Here is a 26,188-nt window from a genome sequence, read left to right as displayed (position 1 = left end):
GAATACAAGGTAGAGGTTACAGAATCGATCCCCGTAAGATTTCCTCCTTATAGGTTGTCTCCGCCCAAAATGAAGGCCCTGAAGGAAATTATTGACAAGATGTTGAGTGATAGTATCATTCGACCCTCCATGTCGTCATATTCTTCACCTATTTTACTGGTGCCAATACCACAATGAGGCTTCAGGCCACTAGTTGATTACAGGGCGTTGAATCGTAAGATTGTTCTACAGTCAGTACCCCTTCCCGACTTGCATTCACCTCTTAGATCTCAACCAAGCCTATAATCAGACACCTCCGGCGGAAGAATTGAAACATCTGACTGCTTTCGCTACCGACTGGAACCTGTACGAATAAAACCGCGTGATTTTCGCCCCCGGGCGCAGAGGTTCATACTAACCTGCTATATAGGGTTTTCTCGGATATTATTTAGATGATGTTATTTTCTTTGAGACCTTCGAAGAATATCTAGCTCATCTAGAGGAAGCACTAAAACGCCTTCGTAACGCAGCTTTGACGGCCAACCTGTCAAAAGTATATTTTGCTGTATAATCTATGTTTTTCTTGGGACATTGTTTCACCTGATGGAGTTTCGGTAGATTATTCCAGAACTCAAGCCATCCGTAAGTTCAGGCCTCCCAAAGATGTTAAAGGGCTTGCTAGGTTCATCGATATGGTAAATTTCTTTGGAAAATTCATCCCCAACTTCGCTAATTGGGTGACACCCCTGAATCTTCTTCGCAGGGAAGGTGTCAAATTCGAATGGAGCCCTTCTCAACAAGCCGCTTTCGAGGATCTAAAATTAGCCCCCTGCAACGCCCCTGTCTTGGCTATGCCGGATTTTTCTAGCAATTTATTGTACGACGCGTCTGCATCGGCTGTCGCTGTGGTTATTCTTCAGGAATCTGAACTCGGAAGGCGGCCCATCGCCTATGCGTCTCGGACATCGTCATCTCAAGAGGCCAAATACACTATATACGATTTAGAAGGCTTGGCGTTCTCTTTGCCTTAGAAAAATTCTAGAGCATGTCAAGTTTGAATTAGAGACCGACAATCAGGCCCTAGGCTGGGTGTTAGCTAGGCCTCGTCGTACCGGGCACATCTCCCGCTGGGCTATTAGAATTTCAGCTTTCTAGCTGACGTGCGACACATTCGGAGATCTGAGAAGGTTGTCGCAGATGTGTTAAGCAGAATGTTTTCCAGTGATCCTGTTTGTTTTGACACGGAGGAAGGGCCTCCGCCTTCTTTCTCCACTCCTTCTGGTATAAGTGCCATTCTGACTGATGCTCCTAGGCTATATCATCACATAACGAAATACCAACGTAAAGATCCAATGCTGGCTCCCATTACGGAAACCCTTTCTTCTGGGGAACATGTCGTCCCTAAAGTTTTCAGGAATGGAGTCTTTTGTTGCCACTCAAGGAACGATCAAAAGATAAAAATTCCACTAGTTCTAGTACTTATGATTTTCAAATATTACCATGAGACTCCATTAGGGGGACGTCTGGGCACCTTTAAAATAAGATAGAAGATAAGGGATCTGGAAGAGTATGGAAGGCGAAATTAAGGAACTGGTGAAAGCATGTAAAACTAGTTTGATTTGCAAGCCCTCGTTTTCTACCAAAGTAGGGCTATTGTCATCACACCAAGCCTCTCACCCTATGAAGCGAATGTATGTCGATTATGTGGGACCTTTCCCGCAATCTAAAGCGAGCGGGAATAAATTCATTCTTGTGTGTGTGGATGGTTCTACACGATTCTCATGGCTCTTTTCTACTAGGCTTGCCATTGCACAAACTACTACTTCTTGTCTCAGTTTAATATTTGCATCTCTTGGACCATGTCAATATATTGTTTCCGATAACGCTAAGGCGTTCACTTCCAATTTATTTCGTAAGTTCTGTTTTGATCTCTCTCTTTCACATGTCGCTACTTCGGCATCTCTAGCTGAGTAGGTTAATCGAAATCTTCGATGAGCCCTTATTGCGTTCCACCACGAAGATCATTCTCGTTGGGACACGTCCTTACATTGGTCATTATTAGCCTTTAACTCGGCCGTTCATGAGTCTCACAAGTTTTCTCCATTATCTCTTATGTTTAATTTTGTCCCAAACACTCCTTTGTCAAATTTGGTCGATGAATGAACTCTTACCAGAGACAATAGATCCAGAGAACATCCGGGATCTATGGAGAAACGCTAGAAATAATCTTAAGGAATCTCATAAGAGAGCAAAAGTGTGGTATTGAACCCATGACTTTTGTGCCCTAAGAATATTATGCATAAATTAACAATTAAACTCAAAGTTGGATTCTTGATAGCATTGATTTGACACGTGACGAGGGGGTGATTACCTTCGGTCCCACGCTCTGGAGTACGTGACGTCAGCCACACGTGTCAACGGCGGAAGAATCTCAAGTCATTTTTGTGAACTACTTCAAAGCGCGTGTACATGGCGTGAACCAAGCCAAGTCAAAAATATAGTGCCTATCAAAGGAGGTCAATCATCTCACAAATCGAACCCGTATAAATTTTAAATGTCCATGAACACTACCGCCAGAAATGTAGCAAGCATGTAGTCACTTTCAAAACTCAGTTTAGTTAAGTCAGAAAATTTATAGAAATTTTCTTGGCGGCAAAGGGAGATATCCAAAGAGAGGGGGTAACTGCTATAAATATGAAGGGACGCAATGACGAAGTCCCCTTCTCCGGCATTTGTGATACAAAGCGGACGAAAAATTGTTGAGCTGCTCTGCGAAATCAAACAACGAAAGTAGACTGAGTTCAACTGCAGATTTTAGCCATTGTGGCTAGGTCTTGTCTCCATGAGGAGATAGTTTTCTTGAGTGAAATAATTGTACCAGATAGGACGGTCAAAGTACTGAATAATTCTAATGTGATTAAGTAATTCGTGTGCGGAAATAATTATAGTCCATCGTGTGAGCTCAGCAAACAAGTGAAGGGTATTTTCTTTTTTTTTAATGCTTTATTCCAGGAAACCTGAAGAAACATAATGGTTTGTAAAGCCATGAATGTAAAAATGGCTAAATAAAATGCCAGGGTCGCAGGTGAGCCCTATGACGAACACTGGCGTGACGACATGAGGTAGGTGACTTTCCATCTTACTACCTCTTATATCTTGTCTCATGATCTCTAAAAGTGTATTTGAATGGGGATATACGACGCAGTGGTCACCCCTACTAAGTTTTGTAAATGTGAGAGTACGACTAAAAGAGTCATTTGTTTTATTTCCCACTTGGATAAATTTTTGAAGTCTTGCGAGTGCCGTATAATGTTGTAAAAGTTATTGAATAGGGTTTCGAAGTGATATCACGTCCAATGTAGATCGTCATCCGTGTGAGTGTACTGCCTATATTTTGTGATGTCAAATTAAGATGTTCATTCGACGTAAATTTTTTCTGTCTGCAATTTGAGTTAATAATGTAGAAATCCATGGTCACTCATTTTCAATCGAGTGGAAGCGCGCTGTCGGGTGAGAACCTAGGGTGATGAATTTGGTCACGGAGAGAAACGTTTTTCTAGGCCCATTTTAAACTGTGTCTGACTGACAATAAAAGATCTAGTAGAATGTTTCAGTCATTTATCGTAAAAATCAAGTTATTAAATACGATATCCTTTATGCGAAGTTATTCATGATTAATGCATTGTGCGATATTAGACGTCGAGATTTCTAGTGAGGATTTTATTCCAGTTCTTTGTCGATGATAATTGTGGAGCTGGGAAACAGAGGTTAGTTTTGTTGATATGAGATTTGTGAATCAGGTTGGACCTGTCATTGAAGCCGGGACATGGAAGCCCGAGGAATGTTTTATATGAGTTGAGATGAGATGTACGAATCAGGTTAGAGTCCTGTCATTGAAGCCGGGACACGATAGCCCGAGGTATATTTTATAATGTTGGGGATGGAAAGAAATTCATAGAAATCCATAGCGGTATTAATTGGCGACGCGTTTAATTAGTGTGGGCATCTTGAAGCATAATCTGTGCATTTTGTTGGTTAGAATATCTTATTTGTAAAATTATGTCGGCGGAGTTTAAAAGGGAGCATTTTGAGAAGTCAGTCAGGTAGAACGAACCGGGTGTTTCACATCACTGACAAGCGAACTTGGGGGTGAGTGGCCTCAGCTGATCGGGGGAAAACAGCGGGGATATAACGGGACAGGCGTGGAATTGAGATTGTACTGTATTCTCGACCGGGGAAAACGTTAAAATGCTGGATTTAGTTGAAATTCGTAGCCGGTAATGATCTGAGTATTGTGAAATACTGTAATTGGGGACGTAATGAACATTTGAAATCACGAACTTTGAGTATAAGGAACAGAGTAACCAAATTCAGGGTTGTCCAAAATATAGAGCGATCATCGTGATGATTGGTTTGTCTGTGAGGGGTGTGCAAAATTCGTAAATGGTATGACGAGATATGACATCGTAATTATATGGCGAGTTGTTTGGTTTGTACGTAGATTATTAGGATATCCAAGTGTTAATAACGGTTAGGACTAGATTAGATTTTAAAGTGTGAAATCATGAGACAAGATATATAACTGGACATGAATTATGTAACAATTCTTTTCCAGCCAGACAAACATCACAAGATTGAATTCACATCACAGCTGCGTAGGAATTTGTGAAGAAACCAGAGTCCGCGGAGATAAAATTTACTGTTCTTTAACATTTCGTTAAATCATTTACATTTATTTAATTATTAAATTCAGTGAAACCGCATTTGAAATAACTTTAATCAAGCGAATAACTTGGAGATGCATTCTGGAAATTTTAGTTTGTTTTTCTGGGGGAATATTTAAATATAAAGTAACGATTAAAGGGACATATCCGAAGGAAATGGATTTTACTGCCACAAAGTTTGTGAGCATTGCTATTGTTGTAATTATTGAACTTTGATTGACTGAGCAGTGAATGTGCTGGGATAGTAAAGTGGAAACTTTTGTCATCAACCGATGTAACTTAATTGTGTTTAGCCTTCAGCCTAGAAACTTGGATGGTCAGGGGGTCATCAACCTCAGTGACTTAGATTAGGGCCGTATGCCATTGTAGCCTCATTTCCTTGCGGTCATCATCCACAATGACTTTAAAGTAACTTAGAAGATTAGATGTCGGCCCATGACATAGACGCAGGTCACATCGATTCAATTAAGGGTCCATGCCGTAGAACCACTGTGTGGCACACACGAATTGGACGGCCTTAATTATACCCAGAGTCCAGAGTTCGTGTTACGAGGGCTGGACCATAACGAATCACTATGATGGTACATGTGGTCTCACATGGAAGCCGAATTTAAGGATTTCCAGACTTTCCTTTCTTAAATGATTAATAATTGAGACAATGGTTTCTAGTAAGAATGCCCGTCAGGCAGTTACGTTAAAGTCTCACACCAGTGTTCTGACCTTTATGTAAAATGATTGTGGTGTCCAGTGGACACAATTGACTTCTATGACACCGTTGACATATCAGATTGCTTCAGAATTTTCCTGAATAAATAGGAATCTTTTAAATAGACCTTTCATTCCAGTAGATAGATTAGAATTACTGAACCCTACCTTTACCTCAGCAAGTATCGAAGAACCCGATACGACCCAAGAAACAGATCTCATGAACTTTGCTGATAGGTAAGAAAGGTAGGTATCCCTCTATATGGACCTAAAGGGTGCAGTATGTTTGTGGACGAAAACCACTAATTTAAAAGTTGGAGATCAGGTCATGATAAAAGAAATGTTCCCGCGGGCAAGCTTGCCCACAGATTTCATGGACCTTGTATCATTCTAGATTTTCTTTCTCCTGTCACCCTTTTGGTGAGTAATCCGGAGACTGAAAGGATTATTCTTGTTCACCTGTCTCCTGTAAAAGCTGTGTGAAGGCCTTAGCTTTGTTCATTAAATGCCACCGAGTGATTTGTTGCTGAATTAATTATACTTCTTTCCTTAGCTTATTTATTAGTTCTAGAATTATGGGAAGGTAATGTCTCGAAAGCCAAGAATAACGACCGAGAGAATTCGTCGTGCTGACCACACGACACCTCGCAATCTGCAGGCGTTCGGGCTGAGCAGCGGTCGCTTGCTAGGCCAAGGCCCTTCAAGGGCTGTAGTGCTATGGGGTTTATTATGGGAAGTAAAGTGAAATAGGCCTTCTACTCCTTTTGGTTATCAAAAGTTATGTATGTAAACTAGAATTTATTCACATGTTTTAGTTACATCCTAAGTTAACTTTGGTTAGCTGTTAACGTTCTTTTGTAAAAACCTCCCCTTCTATAAGTTATACATAATCTGCCATTAACGCCCCTGCCTCCAAACCTAAGTCAGAAACTCCATGTGCTCTTCCTCCAAAGTCGCCAACCTTATCTACACTATATGTAGCACCGTTTGAAAAACAGTTACTGTCGCCGAAAAACTGCATGTTATAGTACCCAACTTTCGTCCGAGGCCATGTCACATCAACTTGGGAGAGACGCCGGTGTGGGGTAAGGGCCAGCCTCGTTCCGACTAAGACTCCAGATAAACTGCCTCCTTTGGGACTGCCATCATTGGGAGATGCCGGGAGGCTGAACTAAACCTCCCTGCCTATCCTTGGGCGGGACTGAGCTAATTTGTCCTTGGCTGTCATTCCCTTGGCTTCAGCCCTCAATATATCGGGAGGATGGTATCTCAAGTTACCTAAGGGAGCCCTCAATATATCGGGAGATTGGTATCTCTGGGTACCTAAGGGGTCCGAGCAACCCCATCCAAACATCGGCAGCGGCGGCCGCTCTTGCCGTTAACCCTGGGCACTGCGGCCCGAAGTTTGACTACTTCAGCAACGCTATGAATACCACTCTACTTCAATAATCCGAAACAAACAAACAAACAAGAATGGAATCTCTGTCAAATATACTCCGACTTATATAGGCCCCTATGTTTTTCTCTAAATTAATGTATCTCAAGATTTCAAGATTTCAAAGCTGTTCATCCCATTGTAAAACTTTAGGGGGTGGAGGTCTGTACCAGGGGAACACTTTCACCGGCCAGTTTAACTTCGCACCTTCTATAAGGCCATCTATGAAAACAAAATTGAACTGGTGTACTAGAGGGTACTTTGGTATTCAACTGTTAGATGTCTCTATCATCGCTTTAATTGCTCCCTCTAGCGGGGCGAACTCTAATTATTTTTTAAAGGAATGTTTATTTTTGCAGTTGGCAGACCTTAGGTTTTCAGGATTGTTTTGTTTATTTGTCAACCTATCAGAAACTTGTAAATATTTTCTCTAGCCAATTAAAATTGGGGATGTGTACCGGAATCCAGCCTATCAGTAAAGTGTTCTGGAATCTTCCCCTTAAAAATACTATAAAAGCTGGGCGCTTTAGGGCCGTATTGTCTGAATTGCTCCAGTGAGAGAAGGGTGAATTGACGTGAACCTGATGGCAGAGGCGCGGCCTGCGTGAGGAAGGTCCAGCGACTCAAGGTAATGACAGAATTTTCATAAACATGTGATAGCTCCTGCGGATAGTTTGAGGGGAAGGTTTCAATCTCTTTTATTTAATGTCAGTTTCTAAATTTGGTGGTTTAAATGTAGGATTTTTAGCGAGTCTGAGGACGCTATCCTATACCCTACTGGAAAATATGGAATGTAAGGAAACAAAGAGTGATTACCCTCTGTTGGTTCCCATTAAACTTGGCATGGGCTGACTAAAGTGCCTAAACCTCTAAATTTCTTAATAGGTATTTGGCATTAACGCTTCTCATTTAGTCACCCCGGTGTCGTATAGGACTAGCCTCTGAGCCAATAGCCCACTTAGGATTTTAACTATTTCTAGAAGGAGTGCAGGTGTTTCGCCTCCTTGCATTTTGTTCATGGCCGGTTACAACCATCCACTTTACTTTATCATTAAGTCCATTTAGTATGGGAAATCATGCCCCCCTTTATTCTGCAATTGTTTCTGGTGTTAGTTCCCTTTGGGAACAGTGAATTATATAACTGTTGAGCAGTAGATAAGCTCACATCGGGGCAACAGTATGTAAATTATGTAATGGAGGACAACTTATAGGCTGTTAGGTGGAACTTATGTACGCCATATGAAACTGATGCCTCTGCGAGGCTGGACTATATTTGGAGCGCAGAATCCCCTGTAGTGTAAATGATAGGAGCAAATCGTGCTCTTGTACATTTTGTACCCGCCAAGAGCAATTCAGCTCTTTTCTGTGTAAATTAACATTTGTATTTCTCTCAAGTTTTGTACCTGATATTCGGACTTCTAAGTCCACTATATTGTTAGAGCTGACGAGCTCATTATACGGTTGTTAGTCATTCATATTTTCCATTTCTCCAATTTTATTTAAACTCAGAAAAAAAGGAAAGAAAATTTCAAAATTTGTTGCGTTAAGTTCTGCTCTAGTTAATTCCTTGTCCTCCCATTCACCCCAGGCGCTTCTTGTCCCTTTGTGATCCACGGAAAACCCGGAACAATAATAATAATAATAATAATAATAATAATAATAATAATAATAATAATAATAATAATAATAATAATAACTAGCAGTTTCCCGCTGGCTCCGCCCGCAATGTATGGTGTGTTGTTCGTTACTATCCTCACGGATGTATTTGCAAAGTTTCGAGGTAATGAAATAAAGCACATGATCTGCTGTGGTAATAGAATGTAATATTATGTCATCAAAACACTTGAAAATACATCACACAAAGAAATTGAATTAAACGTTCCTTGGAACAACACTACGCGCCGAACTGTTAAAAAGTCCTTCAAAGATCTTCGCCATGGAGAGAATAATGTACTCAACTTTCCTCAGAATATACCAATTTAAGTAGTTAATACCTGAAAAGAAAGCCCTTGATCCAATGGGTGTTTTAGACCAAAACAAACTGTGTACCTCAATTGGAACCAAAGATATGATTGCTTCAATGAGAAAAAATGTTGAAGAAATGAGACGTCAAATTGAATGTGCACTCATAACATTCCTCAGAATCAACCGATTTTAATAGTTCAGAGATGAAATGAAAGAACATGATCCACTGAGTGTTTTTAGGTCAAAACGAACTCCGTACCTCAATTAGAACCAAAGGTATGATTGCTTCAAATAGACAAAAAATTGAACAAATTAAATAATTTGAGGAAGGCGGAAGTTGAGTGATTTATAGTACCTGACGACAAATCTGTGCATGAATACCTTTCATTCCTCCATGGCTAAATGGTTAGCGTGCTGGCCTTTGGTCACAGGGGTCCCGGGTTCGATTCCAGGAAGGTCGGGAATTTTAACCATAATTGGTTAATTTCACTGGCACGGGGGCTGGGTGTATGTGTCGTCTTCATTATCATTTCATCCTCATCACGACGCGCAGGTCGCCTACGGGTGTCAATTCAAAAGACCTGCACCAGGCGAGCCGAACTTGTCCTCGGACACTCCCGGCACTAAAAAAAAGCCATACGTCATTTCATTTCAGTTTAAAAAACGAAGGAAATCGACCGAATAGAATGGCCGGACTTACTGACTTCAGTTTTCATTTAAAAAAAATTAATATATAGATAATAATAATAATAATAAGCACCTTCCGTTGTTTCTTATATTATCGTAACTATCGGGAAAGGGAAGGTACACACTGTAATCACTTCAATATGTGAAATTATGACGAAATAATATGGGAGATTGGAGGCACGTGACTCGCCTAGCTCCTGGAGATGCACGTGATTGTGTTTGAATTCTAGCCGTGGACACGGAGATCGTAAACATATTATTGTCAACGACATATTTATTTCTATGTAGGGAACTATTGTTATTATTACTTTATTTAGTAATAGGACGGGATTTAAGTTATATAAAGGCAAAATATTTATTATAAAATTAATTGTCGGTAGCAGTTGAAACAAACAGTAATCGCCAGAAACATAGTTCCAACTGTGTTACCACCTTCAAATAACCCATCGACTCATGTATAAATGAGGTAACTTCAATCGCCGATGGCTGAAAACTATCACTCAGTGGGAAACATAGGACGCACCTGACATCAACATCGCCTAGGTGCCGGTGTAGCGCCCGGCCAATACAATTACAGAGAAATATTTCAATTTTTTTTATTCTTATCGGCCTTTCGTGATCTTTCACTTGCCGCCGACAGCTGTAAGAAACGTCGCCGTCAGAGGTATAAGAATTAAGATTTCATCTTTGTTTATATTAATCTCTTGCTTATCGCCAAGCTTGAGCAGTAGATCGAGTGATCGTGGTTTGTTAAGCGAGGAATTCTGTCATTGTCTGGAACGCCCTATTACTTGCTTAGCGATTTAATCCATTGTTTGCGAAAAGAAATGCACAGTTATTGTGGGCGTCATCTATAAAGTATAATGAAGTGTAGCTACAGTTTTAACAAGGTTACATGCCAAAAGTACCTACTGACAGCAAAGCGGTGAGCGGTGTTCGGACACATTTACACACAAAAACAATGAAGTACAGCCTGGTTTCAGGTTGGTAGCTGAGGATTTCAGAAGCTTATTTCGCAAAGTCTAAAACTTCTTTTCTACCCTTCTACTACGAATTAACTGCATTCAGATGAGCAAAGACAACCTGAGTTAAAGCTGTATTAATCACGACGGAAATAAAATATGCCTCAATCAATCAGTCACCACTCATCTACATTTAGGGCTGCACCCCAGGTGACAGATTCTCCGGTGGCGTGCCAGATGCGACCGTGCCGCATGCGACCCGTGCCACTAGCGACCGCATAATCTGTAACCGTGCCGGATGCGACCGGCGTTGACAAGCAAATTGTCATTTGATACGTTGTGTCATCACACAAGATAAGGTAAGCTAAACGAAGTGCGATGCCATTTCAATATGTCCTATAAGCAGTAACTGCCCCTACTTTACATAACACTTCTGGGGGAAACTAGTTTTACAATACGAAACACGGTGATGCGTTTACGTCTTTTCCCACCGGGCGAGTTGGCCGTGCGGTTAGAGGCGCGCGGCCCTGAGCTTGCATCCGGGAGATAGTGGGTTCGAATCCCACTGTCGGCAGCCCTGAAGATGGTTTTCCGTGGTTTCCCATTTTCACACCAGGCAAATGCTGGGGCTGTACTTTCAGACCAGGGCCGCTTCCTTCCCATTCCCATTCCTTGTCTGGTGCAGGTCTTTCTACCTGACTCCCTTGGGCGGCCTGCGCGTCTGGATGTGGGATTATGATAATGAAGTAGGGAGAGATGTAACCCGGTTTCGGCACGTAGCCTACTCCTCTCGAATAATACCAAGGGGTCTGCTCAATGCTTTACGTCGCCATCCGACGGCCGAATCACCATCAACAGCATCATATCGCCTCACTCCATTTGAACACTGCGAAAAGATTTGGATCTGAATCCCGGCTTTTGGCATGCAATCTAGTGATTAGAAACTGTCTACCATCAACTTTCCTACCCTGCCGGCCAATATTCTGATGGAGATTTTTTTTCATCCAGGCTAAGTGGCTCAGACGGCTCAGACGGTTGAGATGCTGGTCTTCCGACTCCAACTTGGCAGGTTCGATCCTAGCTCTGTCCGGTGCCGTTTGAACGTGCTCATACGTCAGCTTTGTGTCGGTGGATTTACTGGCACGTAAAATAACTCCTGCAGGACTAAATTCCGGCACCTCGGCGTCTCCTTAAACCATAAAAGTAGTTACTGGGACGTAAAGCCAGCAACATTATTATATTTTTCCTTCGACCAATGGCACTCGAAGCTGCTAACAATGGTGTCAGACCTTTATTTTAGTAAAGACCAAGTTAGCTACTTTTAAGCAATCTGCCACTTGGTGACAGCCCTTAATGCAGATCAACTAAGTGATTGATGGGTCGCATGCGGAACGATGCTTATCCGCTCGGTCGCTATTGGCACGATAATGGCCGGGTCGCATCCGGCACGGTCGCATCTGGCACGTAACCGATTCTCCATTAGTTGTTTACCTAGACTCTCCTTGAATGATTTCAAAGAAATTTATCGAACTTTTTAGTTGGTAAATTATTCCCATCTACTGTATATTTTATTTTCCTATAAACGAATATTTGCCCTGATTACCGTCGTGAATTCAAATTTTATCTTCATATTATGATCCTTCCAACTCTTTAAAACTCTGTTCAAGTGTATTCGTCTACTAACGCCACTCCACGCTAGCTCTCCGCTGATAGTTCGGAACATACCGCTTATTCGAGCAGCTCGTCTCCTTACTCCCAAGTCTACCCAGCCCAAAGTTTGCAACATTTTCTTAACACTTTTCTTTAGTCGCAAATCACCCAGAACAAACCGTGCTTCTGTACTTTTGATCTTTCCTAGTTCTCGAATCAAGTATTTCTTCAGAGGATCCCATACTGTGGAACCATACTCCTCGAGATCTTACCAAAGACGTATATGCCCTCAGATTGGCATCCTTACTACAACCCATAAATACCCTCAAGAACCATATGACGAGATATACAACCTTTAACTCACAACCTCGTTAATGTGATTACCCCAATGAAGATCTTAGATAGGTACGTACTATCAACCCATTAAAACATTTAAACTGAGAGGTATATTCTCTTGGTGTAACTTACAACATGACTTTTCAACCTCTTTTACCATCATACATTGTCGAGGTCAACTGGTATTTGCTTATAATCCTGTATCTTATTAATTACTCTATACATTATATCGTCATCCGCAAGAAGGCCTACATGTGATTCCAATTCCAGTTAAGGGGCTGAAAAGAATTGGAAAAGCGGGTGAATTTTTAAAATGAGTACCGGTATATCTACATTATATGTCAAACACTTAACATGTGACAGACAAGAAACTTGGTATTTGGAAAGTCCTTTAAAATACATGAACATGTACCTCTTTGTCTTTGGGGTGAAAAGAAGTGAAAAGTAGTTGAATAATGTTTTATGAGGATCCTTAGGCCTATATCTTAAAAACTGAAGGTGTTCGTGAAAATTGGTATTTGAAATCTCCTTTAAAAGTAAAGAAACACATCTGATCAAGGGGTTGAATTCTTTTTATGGGGATACTTACATATATCTCAAAAACTGAAGATGTTACAGATGTGGGAATAGGTATTTGGAATCTCTTTAAAAATTAAAAAAAAAACGTGCTTTTATTTTTCGACTTGAGAGAAGACTGTTTCTCATATGTACAGTTCTACGTTGCATGTCGCATGGTCGTCTTAGCCCCAAAAGTAATACCACAGGCATGAATTACAAAGAATTTCTGGAGTAAATGAAACTCAATTTTTTGGGTGATTTTTTATACTTTAGGAATTTTCAGATAATGTCTTAGTACAATGCCGAGGAAAGATTGCTTTGATCAAATTACGAAATCCGCGCGAGCATGGCGCGGGTAATTGCTAGTGTCTAATATAATCAGAAAGAATGATTTACCAAAGCTTGCATGCAATTCATGTCAAACTGACTGGCCTGTAATTTTCAGCTTTATGTCTATCACCCTTTTCTTTATACGCAGGGGCTACTATAGCAACTCTCGATGCATTTGGTACAGCTCCTTCATGCAAACCGTAATCAAATAAGTACTTCAGATATGGTAGTATATCCCCCGAAACCTTATCAATTCCAGCTGCTTTTCTAGTTTTCAACTTTGTATCTTACTGTAAATGCCATTGTGGTCATAGGTAAATTTCCATACTTCTTTAGTATTAGTCACCTCCTCTATCTGGACATTATCCTTGTAACAAACAATCTTTACATACTGCTGATTGAATACATCTGCCTTTTGAAGATCCTGGCATACACACTCCCCTTGTTCATTAATGATTCCTGGAATGTCCTTCTTGGAACCTGTTTCTGCCTTAAAGTACCTATACATACTCTTCCATTTTTCACTAAAATTTGTATGACCGCCAATTATGCTTGCCATCATGTTATCCTTAGCTGACTACTTTGTTAGATTCAATTTCCTAGTAAGTTCCTTCAATTTCTCCTTACTTCCACAGCCATTTCTAACTCTATTTCTTTCCAATCTGCACCTCTTTCTTAGTCTACTTCTCTGTTATAATATAGTGGATCTTTACCATTCCTTACCACCTTTAATGGTACAAATCTATTTTCACATAACCTTCCCTAAACCCGAACTGCCTTCTATCGAACCAGTTATTAATTTCGCAAACATCTATATATATATAAAATAAGAGTTTTGTCTGTACATTGCTCAAAATTTGAAAAGAATGGTATTTCTGTATCGGTCATGTCCACAGTAACAAGGAAATGCATTTTTTTCTTTTCCGTAATGTCTGTCTGTCTGTCTGTCTGTCTGTCTGTCTGTCTGTCTGTCTGTCTGTCTGTCTGTCTGTCTGTCTGTCTGTCTGTCTGTCTGTCTGTCTGTCTGTCTGTCTGTCTGTCTGTCTGTCTGTCTGTCTGTCTGTACACGCATCACGAGAAAACGGCTTAAGAGAATTTAATGAAAATCGGAATGTAAAGTCGGGTGATGAACCGCTACAATCTAGGCTATAAATTATTTTATTCTCGCCGAGTGAAATGGTAGTTTAGGGGAAGGCCTGAAATTTAATTCTCAAATATTTATGTTATTAGTGGCCGTGTCTTAATGAAAATCGGTATGCAAGATCGGGGTAATAAGTCGATATAATATAGGCCATAAATAATTGTATTCACGCTGAGAAAGATGGTAGTTTAAGGGGAAGGCATAACATTTAATTCTCAAATATTATTTATATTATTGGTCGTATCTTCACGAAAATTGGTATGCAAAATCGGGGAATAAGTCACTATAATCTAGGCCATCAATAATTTTATTCACTCTGATTGAAATGGTAGTTTAGGGGAAGGCCCGAAATGTAATCTATATATAAAATAAGAGTTTTGTCTGTACATTGCTCAGAAATTGAAAATAATGGTATTTCTGTATCTGTCATGTGCACAGTAACAATGGAATGCATTTTTACTTTTCCGTAATTTCTGTCTGTCTGTCCGTCTGTGTGTATGTACACGCATCACGAGAAAACGGCTGAAGAAAATTTAATGAAAATCTGTATGTAAAGTCGGGCGATGAACCACTACACTCTATGCTATAAATTATTTTATTCACGCTGAGTGAAATGGTAGTTTAGGGGAAGGCCTTAAAATGTAATTCTCAAATAAGTTATTTATCTTATTTATTTCTCAAATAAGGTTCTCAAGGGATACCTGGTAGGAAGGTATCGATCTAACATAATTTTAGTTATGTCGTAATTTAGTAGTAGTTATGTAAGAAGTTATTAAATTTCCGATCACTTATGTCTTATACATTGTTATCGTACCGCATATAATCACAGAGATATTTAATGAATTTGGATTTTTGTTACTAAGTCATATCAGCGCCGAGTCACGAGAAAATGGGTAAACAGAATTTAGTGAAAATAGGTATGTAAAGTCTGAGAATAAGTAACTACAGTCTACGATATAAATAATTTTGTTAGACGCCCTAATATCACAGAGTCGAAAGAAAACTAATGTGAAGGCCTGCAATATAGAAAGCTCATAAACTTTATCAACAATAACATTACATTGACCATTTTTTGTTGTGATGTGCTTTTTGTCTTCTGTTTCCACTCATCACCGATAGATAGGATTATTGCAGCGTACCGAGGTTTTTAAAATTTGATTTACGTCGCACCGACACAGGTAGGTCTTATGGCGACGATGGGATACGAAAGGAATAGGGGTGTGAAGGAAGCGGCCTAGGCTTTAATTAAGGTACAGTCTGGTGTGACTGGTGTGAAATGGGAAACCACGGAATACCATCTTCAGGGATGCCGGCAGTGGGTTTCGAATCCACTAACTCCCGGATGCAAGCTCACAGCTGCGCGCCTCTAACCACTCGGCCAACTCGCCTGGTCGTACCGAGTGTAACAGCCCGCCTGTATATTGCCGGGAAGTAGCTGGGGAGTTAGATAACTTTCTTCTTTAGCATGCCATTCCTAAGGTTCATACATTTTCTGATATTACTGGTACGTAATACACTAGTTCATCATAGCATTCGAGCTATTCAGTCCCTACTCTGAGGCACTGGTTGGAATGAGTAGTGTGCATATTTAACGGAATAATGACAGAGAAGTGTTCACGGCAGTCTGCGACCTGGTTAATCCAGCTCTTGAACTTTGGACTGTTAGATCGGCACCGTAGTACTGTTCGTTGAAAGTGAGAAAGTGTGCAGTTTTTCATTTGATCGAGTATTTTATATGGTAACATTGCTTTCAATCGCTACATTCCTACTGACGTTTTTGTAACGACCCATGTTGAATTCAGTTAGGAAAACCACCAAGCCAGTCTTTCTGAGAATACCGTAGCGAAGCACGGGTACATCAGCTAGTGTCTTATATAATCAGAATGAATACTTCCCCAAGGCTTACATGCACTGCATGTCAAGCTGCCTGCCCCATATTTTTCAGGTTTATTTCTATCACCCTTTCCTCTATACACAGGGGCTACCCGGGCTAGGAGTGGAAGGATGTGGTCGTGGCCTTAGTTAAGGTACAGGGGCGTACAGTTAGGGCCTGCAGGGTCTGCAATGCAGGCGGGCCAGAGTCTTTAGGGGGCCCCGCATACTCCTTGCAAAAATCTGGTGGATTTTAATTTATGACATGATAAATTTGGTGAGCCAAGTAAACACTACCATAGCGCTTTGCGTAATCCCGTGATGCAATACATTAATCTATGCATTTGCTAACCAATGGCATTTGAGTGCATGACTCATTCACACATGCGGAGCGTGAGTTCATATATTTTTTTTTTTTTGGAAGGCTTATGAGAGACCGACCGTCCCACGCACACACGTCCTGCAAGGGAAGGGAGATAGGAAATTTTAATTTCCCTGTGATTTCGTTGATGAGTTGATGACAACATTTCGATGTTTTGATCACATCAGCATCAACTATCGCATGTAATTAAAAGCCTCATGGGGATTATTTCATACACAGAATTACACTTACAATCGAACATGCCTACATCGTAAATTAACTGGTACCTAGAGTGTGAACACTTCCCAATTAACTGTACTACTTGCATGCTGTTCTCCGTTCTTCTCATCAGCAGTTAATCTATCAAACCAAATCTCACTTCTGAAGGAGTACAGGACAATCAACGAATCAAACTCAGTTTTGAAAGAGCCGAAACCTCATAGTTGGCAGTTCAGCAGCTTGGCCGTTACACCACACAGACAGTCAAGACTTATTAAATAATTTGTAAATCTTACAATATTGAATAATCCCTTTATTTATATAAATTGGCAATATACTGCATTATGTCTTCCTGCTGTGACTGAATTGGTATTAGTTATTCATAGGTTTGCCTTCGGACTGAACAGCGGTTGCTTGGTAGGCCATGGCCCTTCGGGGCTGTTGCGCCGTGGGGTTTGGTTTGGTTTTATTCGTACGTTTTAATTTTATTTGAGGGGCCGAATTTAATTTGTTCAAGCGGGCCCGTATCACATTCGCTACGACCCTGAGCCCGAGCACTTGCTTGGTGGGAAACCACGGAAAACGAGAAGTGTTCTAAATACACACCCCTTCCACTAATGGATTATTTTACCCTCGCTCCCGGTCGACATCACACCTGTTATCCTCGCTCAACTGCGGTAAAATTTATACATGGGGCATCACTTTGAAACAAGCCAGATGTATATACTCCTTTGAGATGAAATTATTTCTCGTAACATCTAACACTCTGAGATCACATAATTCCTCGAACCAAACGGTTTTCGACCCTGGACATTGCAGATTCCTTTCTTGGCATTCTAACACATTATTTCCGCGGGGCATCAGATCATCCCGGAATTCATTCACACATTTTTCAGGGGCATTCAGCACGTCTTGACTTATCTAATTCCACAGGCACTTACGGACCCGGACACGTTACTCCACTCATTTATTTAACAACTAGCAATTACCCGCGGCTTCGCTCGCGTGGATTTCGTAATTTGATCAAAGTAATCGTTCCTCGGGATTGTACTAAGACATTATCTAAAAATTCCTAAAGTATAAAAGCTCACCCAAAAACTAAGTTACATTTACCCCAGGAATTCTTTGTAAACCATGATTGTGGTATTACCTTTTCGGGCTAAGACGACCATGCGACATAGAACTGTACATGTGAGAAACAGTCTTCTCTCAAGTCGAAAAATAAATACATGTTTCTTTATTTTTAAAGGGGATTCCAAACACTAATTTTCACGTCGGTAACATTTTTAGTTTTTGAGATATAAGTATCCTCATACAAAGAATTCAAGCAATTTTTCAATTAATTTACCCCCCCTTAAGTGGATTTTCCAAAGACAAATGATTACGTGTGTCGTTACTTTGAATGAAAATTCCAAATACAAATTTTCATGTCTGTAACATCTTCAGTTTTGAGGTAGAAGTATCCTCATGAAAAGAATTCAACTCCTTTTTTTACTCCACCCCCGCCCGTTAAGTTGGTTTCGCCCCACCATGCGTGTTTCTTTATTTTTAAAGGGGATTCCAAATACCAACTTCCGCGTCTGTAACCTTCAGTTTTGAGATATAAGTTTTGCCAGGGAAAGATTGTTTTTTACTTCCTTTCACATTCCCCATTCAAGTGAATTTTCCAAAAACAAACAGTACCCGTTTCTTAAAAGAGCTTCAAAATACAAATGATCGCGACTGTAACATCTTCAGTTTTTGAAATATATGTATCATCGTAAAAGGAATTCGTCTCCGTTTTCATCCCCACCCCCATCACGTTGGTTTCCCGGCAAATGCGTGTTTCTTTATTTATAAAAAAATTCCAAATACCAATGTTCACGTCTGCAACACCTTGAGATTTGAGATATACTGTGGATACGCTAATTTTAAAATTTCACCCCATTTTTCCGTTCCACTTAACTGGATTTTTCGAAAAAAATATGTTTTTTATCTTTACAGCAAATTCAAAATACCAGTTTTCAAATCTGTAATATGTTACGTGTCTGAGATAATTTGCAGATATAGTCATTTATTAAAATTCATCATGCTTGTCACTCTTGTTCACCCCCTTTTCTTCGGATTATCCAAAAACGCAAAAATACGTGTTTCTTTATTTTCAAAGGAGATACCAAATTTAAATTTTCTATCTATAACATCTTCAGTTTTTGAGATATAAGTCTCCTCAAAAAAGGTGTTCAACCATTTTTCCCCCTTTTTCATCCCCCTTAATGGAATTTTCTGAAAACAAAAAATATGTTTCTTTATTTTTAAGAAGATCCCAAATACCAATGTTTACGTCTGTAAACTTTTAAATTTTCGAGATATAGATATTTTCATTTTAAAAATTCACCCCCCTTTTCACCCCCTTAGCGACGCAATATCCAAAAATCCTCTCTTAGCGAGCACCTACATGTTAATATGAATGTATCCCCAAAATTTCATTTCTTTATGTCTATTAGTTTTGGCTCGGCGATGATGAATCCGTCAGCCAGTCAGTCAGTCAGTCAGTCAGTCAGGACAAGTTATTTTATATATATACTAGTAAGATACCCGAGCTTCGCTACGGTATTATAATGAAATTTGTAATTGAATGCTTAACATTTTACATATAATCCACCGGATTCGCGATCTAACTCGTTTTCTGAGTGAATCCACCAAAATTCGTGATCTGACTCGTTTTCTGAGAGATTACGGCAAAGTTCCTCCCATTTTTCAATCTTTCTTTCCAGCAATCGATTTCGTATTTCCCGGGCTAGGTCCAGGTATTCCACCCGGCCAGTTGGGTCCCTAAATCTTTGCCATCTTATCCTATAAGCATTTTAATATGGGTCAAATCCTTGAGGAGATCCGAAGTAGTGTTGTCTTGGGCGCCTTGGCGGTACTGAACCCGCGCCCGGACTGCAATCCTAGTCATTACCAGCCCACGACCCGTTTCCAGCGCGGTCCGCACATTTTGACGACGGTCCAGAACATTATTATTATTATTATTATTATTATTATTATTATTATTATTATTATTATTATTATTATCGATGGTCTGGAATCCACAGCAAGATGCAAGACCGCTACTTGGCGGCAAATTACATTCTCTGCCATTGTCATTGCTGACAATGTGACCAGCACCATCATCGCGCGTGGGCAATTGCGCGAGATTTCTGGTGACGCGATTGATATACACTGACTGACAGTGACAATGCAACACCAAGGAGGAGTGGTTCGAAAGGGATGCAAGTTGGGGAAAAAACAGAGACGGCACGGATGAATAATTGATGTTTATTTCAAACCGATATGCAGGTTACACAATGCGCACGGAATCGACTCAGTAGGATGTAGGACCACCGCGAGCGGCGATGCACGCAGAAACACGTCGAGGTACAGAGTCAATAAGAGTGCGGATGGTGTCCTGAGGGATGGTTCTCCATTCTCTGTCAACCATTTGCCACAGTTGGTCGTCCGTACGAGGCTGGGGCAGAGTTTGCAAACGGCGTCCAATGAGATCCCACACGTGTTCGATTGGTGAGAGATCCGGAGAGTACGCTGGCCACGGAAGCATCTGTACACCTCGTAGAGCCTATTGGGAGATGCGAGCAGTGTGTGGGCGGGCATTATCCTGCTGAAACAGAGCATTGGGCAGCCCCTGAAGGTACGGGAGTGCCACCGGCCGCAGCACATGCTGCACGTAGCGGTGGGCATTTAACGTGCCTTGAATACGCACTAGAGGTGACGTGGAATCATACGCAATAGCGCCCCAAACCACGATGCCGCGTTGTCTAACGGTAGGGCGCTCCACAGTTACTGCCGGATTTGACCTTTCTCCACGCCGACGCCACACTCGTCTGCGGTGACTATCACTGACAGAACAGAAGCGTGACTCATCGGAGAACACGACGTTCCGCCATTCCCTCATCCAAGTCGCTCTAGCCCGGCACCATGCCAGGCGTGCACGTCTATGCTGTGGAGTCAATGGTAGTCTTCTGAGCGGACGCCGGGAGTGCAGGCCTCCTTCAACCAATCGACGGGAAATTGTTCTGGTCGATATTGGAACAGCCAGGGTGTCTTGCACATGCTGAAGAATGGCGGTTGACGTGGCGTGCGGGGCTGCCACCGCTTGGCGGCGGATGCGCCGATCCTCGCGTGCTGACGTCACTCGGGCTGCGCCTGGACCCCTCGCACGTGCCACATGTCCCTGCGCCAACCATCTTCGCCACAGGCGCTGCACCGTGGACGCATCCCTATGGGTATCGGCTGCGATTTGACGAAGCGACCAACCTGCCCTTCTCAGCCCGATCACCATACCCCTCGTAAAGTCGTCTGTCTGCTGGAAATGCCTCCGTTGACGGCGGCCTGGCATTCTTAGCTATACACGTGTCCTGTGGCACACGACAACACGTTCTACAATGACTGTCGGCTGAGAAATCACAGTACGAAGTGGGCCATTCGCCAACGCCGTGTCCCATTTATCGTTCGCTACGTGCGCAGCACAGCGGCGCATTTCACATCATGAGCATACCTCAGTGACGTCAGTCTACCCTGCAATTGGCATAAAGTTCTGACCACTCCTTCTTGGTGTTGCATTTGCTCTGTCAGTCAGTGTACTTCTCTGAATTATTGACCTTATTATAGAGGTGAACAATTGCACGGTCAATATCATTCATATCGTTTATTTCCAATATGTTTAAATTTTCATTTATATGCCAGGAGAATCTACTGTAATCTAACTTTATGTACTCCAAAGGAAAAGATGGTACTTGAAAGCGAACCCTGGAAAGATTTAAAATGATCGCTTTATGATTAGAATAAATAAATTATGAACAGTAAAATCAAATGGTCTGAACTCCTCTTTCACCCCACTGCCGTTAATTTTATTAACCCCTCACCCCCAAGGACAGAAGGCGTGTTTCTTTATGATTAAAGGAGATTCCAAATACCAATATTCACGTCTGTTATTTTCAGTTTTGAGATATAACATCCTCGTAAAAAGAATTCACTTTTTTCACTTCCTTTCACACTCCCTCCCCCCTTTTGTGAATTTTCCGGCAAAGAATACTATTTTCTTTAATAGTGAAGGATCTTCTAAATGCCAATTATCACGACTCTAACATTTCAGTTTTTGAGATATGTGTCCTCATGAAAGGAATTCAACTCCTTTTCACCCCACCCCCAAGATGATTTCCCCCCAAAACACATTTGTCTGTGTTTATAAAGGAGATCCAAATACCAATTTTCACGCCTGTATAAACTTTAGTTTTTATTAGATGGAAGTATCCTCATACAATTAATTCAATAAATTTACCAATTCTTTCACCTCCCCACCCCTTCATTGGATTTTCCGAGAATATGTGTTCTTTGCTTTTAAAGCAGATTCCAAATACCAATTTTCACGTCTGAAAAAATCTTTCGTTTTTGACATAATAGTATCTTCATTCAAATAATTCAACTAATTTTTCAATCTCCCTCCCCTTTAAGTAGATTTCCGAAAACGAAGTTACGCATTTCTTTATTTTTAAAGGAGATACCAAATACCAAATTTCAAGTCTGTAACATCTTCAGTTTTTGAGATATCAGTATCCAAATTTAAAGAATTCAACGTCATTTTCAATCACATTTAACCACCCCCCAAGTGTTATTTGCGAAAAAAATACATGTTTCTTTAATTTTAACAGAGATAAAAATACCCTTTCTCACTTCTCTAATATGTTAAATTTTTAGATATACTGTAGAAATGCTAATTTTAAAATTTCACCCCCTTTTCAGTTCCCCTTAAGTGGAGTTTCCAAAAAGAAATCACCTATGTTCCTTTATATTCAAAGGAGATTCTATATACTGATTTTTACAATTGTAATCTTTTAAAGTTTTGAGATATAGATACACTCATTTTTAAAATTCACCTCCCTTTTCACCCTTCCATTAATTGGATTTTCCAAAAAAAAAGATACGTGTTTCTTTATTTTTAAAGGAGATCCCAAATACCAATTTTCAGGTCTGTAATATCTTCAGTTTCTGAGATATAAGTATCCTCGTTAAAGGTAGTCAACCCGTTTTTCACCCCTTCTCACCTCTCCTATTGGGATTTTCCGAAAACAAAAAAATACGTGTTTCCTTATTTTTAAAGGAGATTCTAAATACCAGTTTTTACATCTGTAAACTTTTAAAGTTTTGAGCTACAGGTACTGTCATTTTAAAATTTCTCCCCCCTTTTCACCCCCTTAGCGGCAGAATATCCAAAAATCCCCCTTTAGCGAGCACCTACATTCTACTATAAATGTATCCTCTAAATTTCATTTCATTATGTCCAGTACTTTTGGCTCGGCGATGATGAATCAGTCAGTCAGTCAGTCAGTCAGTCAGTCAGTCAGTCAGTCAGTCAGTCAGTCAGTCAGTCAGTCAGTCAGGACATGTTATTTTATGTATAGAGATAGACTAGTAAGATACCCGTGCTTCGCTACGGTATTATACTGAAATTTATAATTGAATGCTTAACGTTTTATGTATAATCCGCCGAAATTCGCGACCTGACTCGTTTTCTGAGGGAATCCGCCAAAATTCGTGATCTGGCTCTTTTTCTGAGAGATTACGGCAAAGTTCCTCCCATTTTTCAATCTTTCCTTCTAGCAATTGATTTCGCACTTCCCGGGCTAGGTACAGGTATTCTACCCGGTCAGTTGGGTCCCTAAATCTTTGACATCTTTTCCTATAAGCATCTTTAATATGGACCAAATCCTTGAGGGTATCCGGCTTGTTGTCGTCTTGGGTGCCTTGACGGTACTGAACCCGCGGCCGGACTGCACTCGTAGTCATTACCCGGCCAGGACCCGTTTCCAGCGAGGTCCGCGTATTTTAACGACGGTCCAGAACCTTATTATTACTATTATTATTATTATTGGGATGGGTGGTGTTATTTAATTTAGGTTATTATTATTACTATTATTATTATTGGTATTATTAAGACCGCTACTGTTGCTATTGTCATTGCTGACAATGTAACATTCACCATTTTCGCGCGTAGGCAAGTGCGTAGGATTTCTGGCGATACGAATGATATACTTCCGTGCATTATTGACCTTATTATAGAGGTGAACAATTGCACTGCAATGCCATTCCTATCGTTTATTTCAAATATGTTTAAATTTTTGTTTATATGCCAGGAGTATCTACTGTAATCTAACTTTAAGTTCTCCAAAGGAAAATATCGTTCTTGAAAACGAACCCAGGAAAGATTAAAAATGATCGGTTTATGATCAGAATAATTACACTATGAACAGTAAACTTATTGGTCTCCACTCCTTTTTCACCCCACCGCCGTTAAGTTGATCCCCCCCCCCGAAAAAAAAGAAAGCGTATTTCTTTATGTTTAAAAGAGATTCCAGATACCATTGTTCACGTCTGTTACCTTCAGTTTTGAGATATAAGTATCCCCATGAAAGGAATTTACATTTTTGCTTTTCCTTTCACCCCACTCCCTTAAGTGAATTTTCCGGCAAAAAATACTTGTTTCTTTAATAGTAAAGTTCTTCTAAATACCATTTATTACGACTCTAACATCTTCAGTTTTTGAGATATGTGTCCTCATAAAAGGAATTTAACTCCTGTTCACCCCAGCCCCCCACCCCAAGATGATTTCCAGCAAAAAACGCGTTTTGGTTTTGTTTTTAAAGTAGATTCAAATACCAATTTTCACGTGTGTAACAACTTTAGTTTTTATTAGATGTAGGTATCCTCATATAGTTAGTTCAATTCATTTTTCAATTTTTTCATTCCCCCCCCCCCCCCTTCATTGGATTTTCCTAGAATACGTGTTTCCATACTTTTAAAGCAGACTCCAAATACCAATTTTCACGTCTGAAAAATCTTTAGTTTTTTAGATAATAGTATCTTCATACAAATAATTCAACTAATTTTTCAATTCCCCCCCCTTTAAGTGGATTTCCGAAAACCAAAAATACGTATTTCTTAATGTTTAAAGGAGATTCCAAATACTAAATTTCAAGTCTGTAACATCGTCAGCTTTTGAGATATCAGCGTCCTACTTAAAAAAAATTCAACCCCATTTTCAGGCACTTTAAACACCCCCCCCCAATTGGTTTTACTGAAAACTACAAGTGCATGTTTCATTATTTTTAATAGGGATAAAACTACAATTTTTCACTTCTGTAACATGCCAAGTTTTTTGAGATATACCGTAGAAATGCCCATTTAAAATTTCACCCTTAAGTGGAGTTTCCAAAAACAAAACAGCTATGTTTCTTTACTTTTACAGGAGATCCCAAATACCAATTTTTACGTCTGTAACATTTTACGTGTCTGAGATATAATGTAGATATAGTCTTTCTAAAAATTCACCCCAAATTGTCACTCCTGTTTAAAACCCATTAATTTGATTTTCCAAAAACAAAAAAAGTGTTTCTTTTTAAAGAAGATCCCAAATACCAACTTTCGGGTCTGTAATGTCTTCAGTTTCAGAGATATAGGTATCCTCATTAAAGGCATTCAACCCATTTTTCAACCGTCATATTGGGATGTTCCGAAAACAAAAAAAATACATTTTTCTTCATTTTTTAAGGAGATTCTAAATACCAATTTTACATGTGCAAGCTTTTAAAGTTTTAAGATATAGATATCCTCATTTTAAAAATTCACCCTCCTTTTCACCCCCCCCCCAATTAATTGAATTTTCCAAAAACAAAAAATACGTGTTTCTTTATTTTTAAAGGAGATCCCAAATACCAATTTTCAGGTCTGTAATGTCTTCAGTTTCTTAGATTACAAGTATCCTCATTAAAGGCATTCAACCCCTTTTTCACCCTTTTTCACCCTTTTTCACCCCTCCTATTGGGATTTTCCGAAAACAAAAAATACATGTTTCTTAATTTTTAAATACCAATTTTTACATGTGTAAACTTTTAAAGTTTTGAGTTATAGATACGCTCATTTTAAAAATTCACCCCCTTAGCGACGGAATATCCAAAAATACTCTCTTAGCGAGCACCTACATTGTAATATAAATGTATCCTCAAAGTTTTTTATGTCTAGTAGTTTTGGCTCAGTCAGTCAGTCAGTCAGTCAGGACATGTATTCTATTAACATAGTCTTAATGATAGCTATAGTAAGTAAGGTAAGGGTGTGTTCTGCCCGAAGGCAGGTCCGAACCTCCACAGAGGTGTGCCTGAGCCGGAGTTTACGTACGGTAGGGTGGCCAGTTCCTTTCCGCTCCTCCATTCCCTTACCCCCCCCCCCCAACAG

This window comes from Anabrus simplex, chromosome 2 (genome assembly GCF_040414725.1).
Source record: "Anabrus simplex isolate iqAnaSimp1 chromosome 2, ASM4041472v1, whole genome shotgun sequence".
NCBI classification, from domain to species: domain Eukaryota; kingdom Metazoa; phylum Arthropoda; class Insecta; order Orthoptera; family Tettigoniidae; genus Anabrus; species Anabrus simplex.
The sequence above is the reverse complement of the archived record's forward strand: the minus strand, read 5'-3'. Positions refer to the sequence as shown.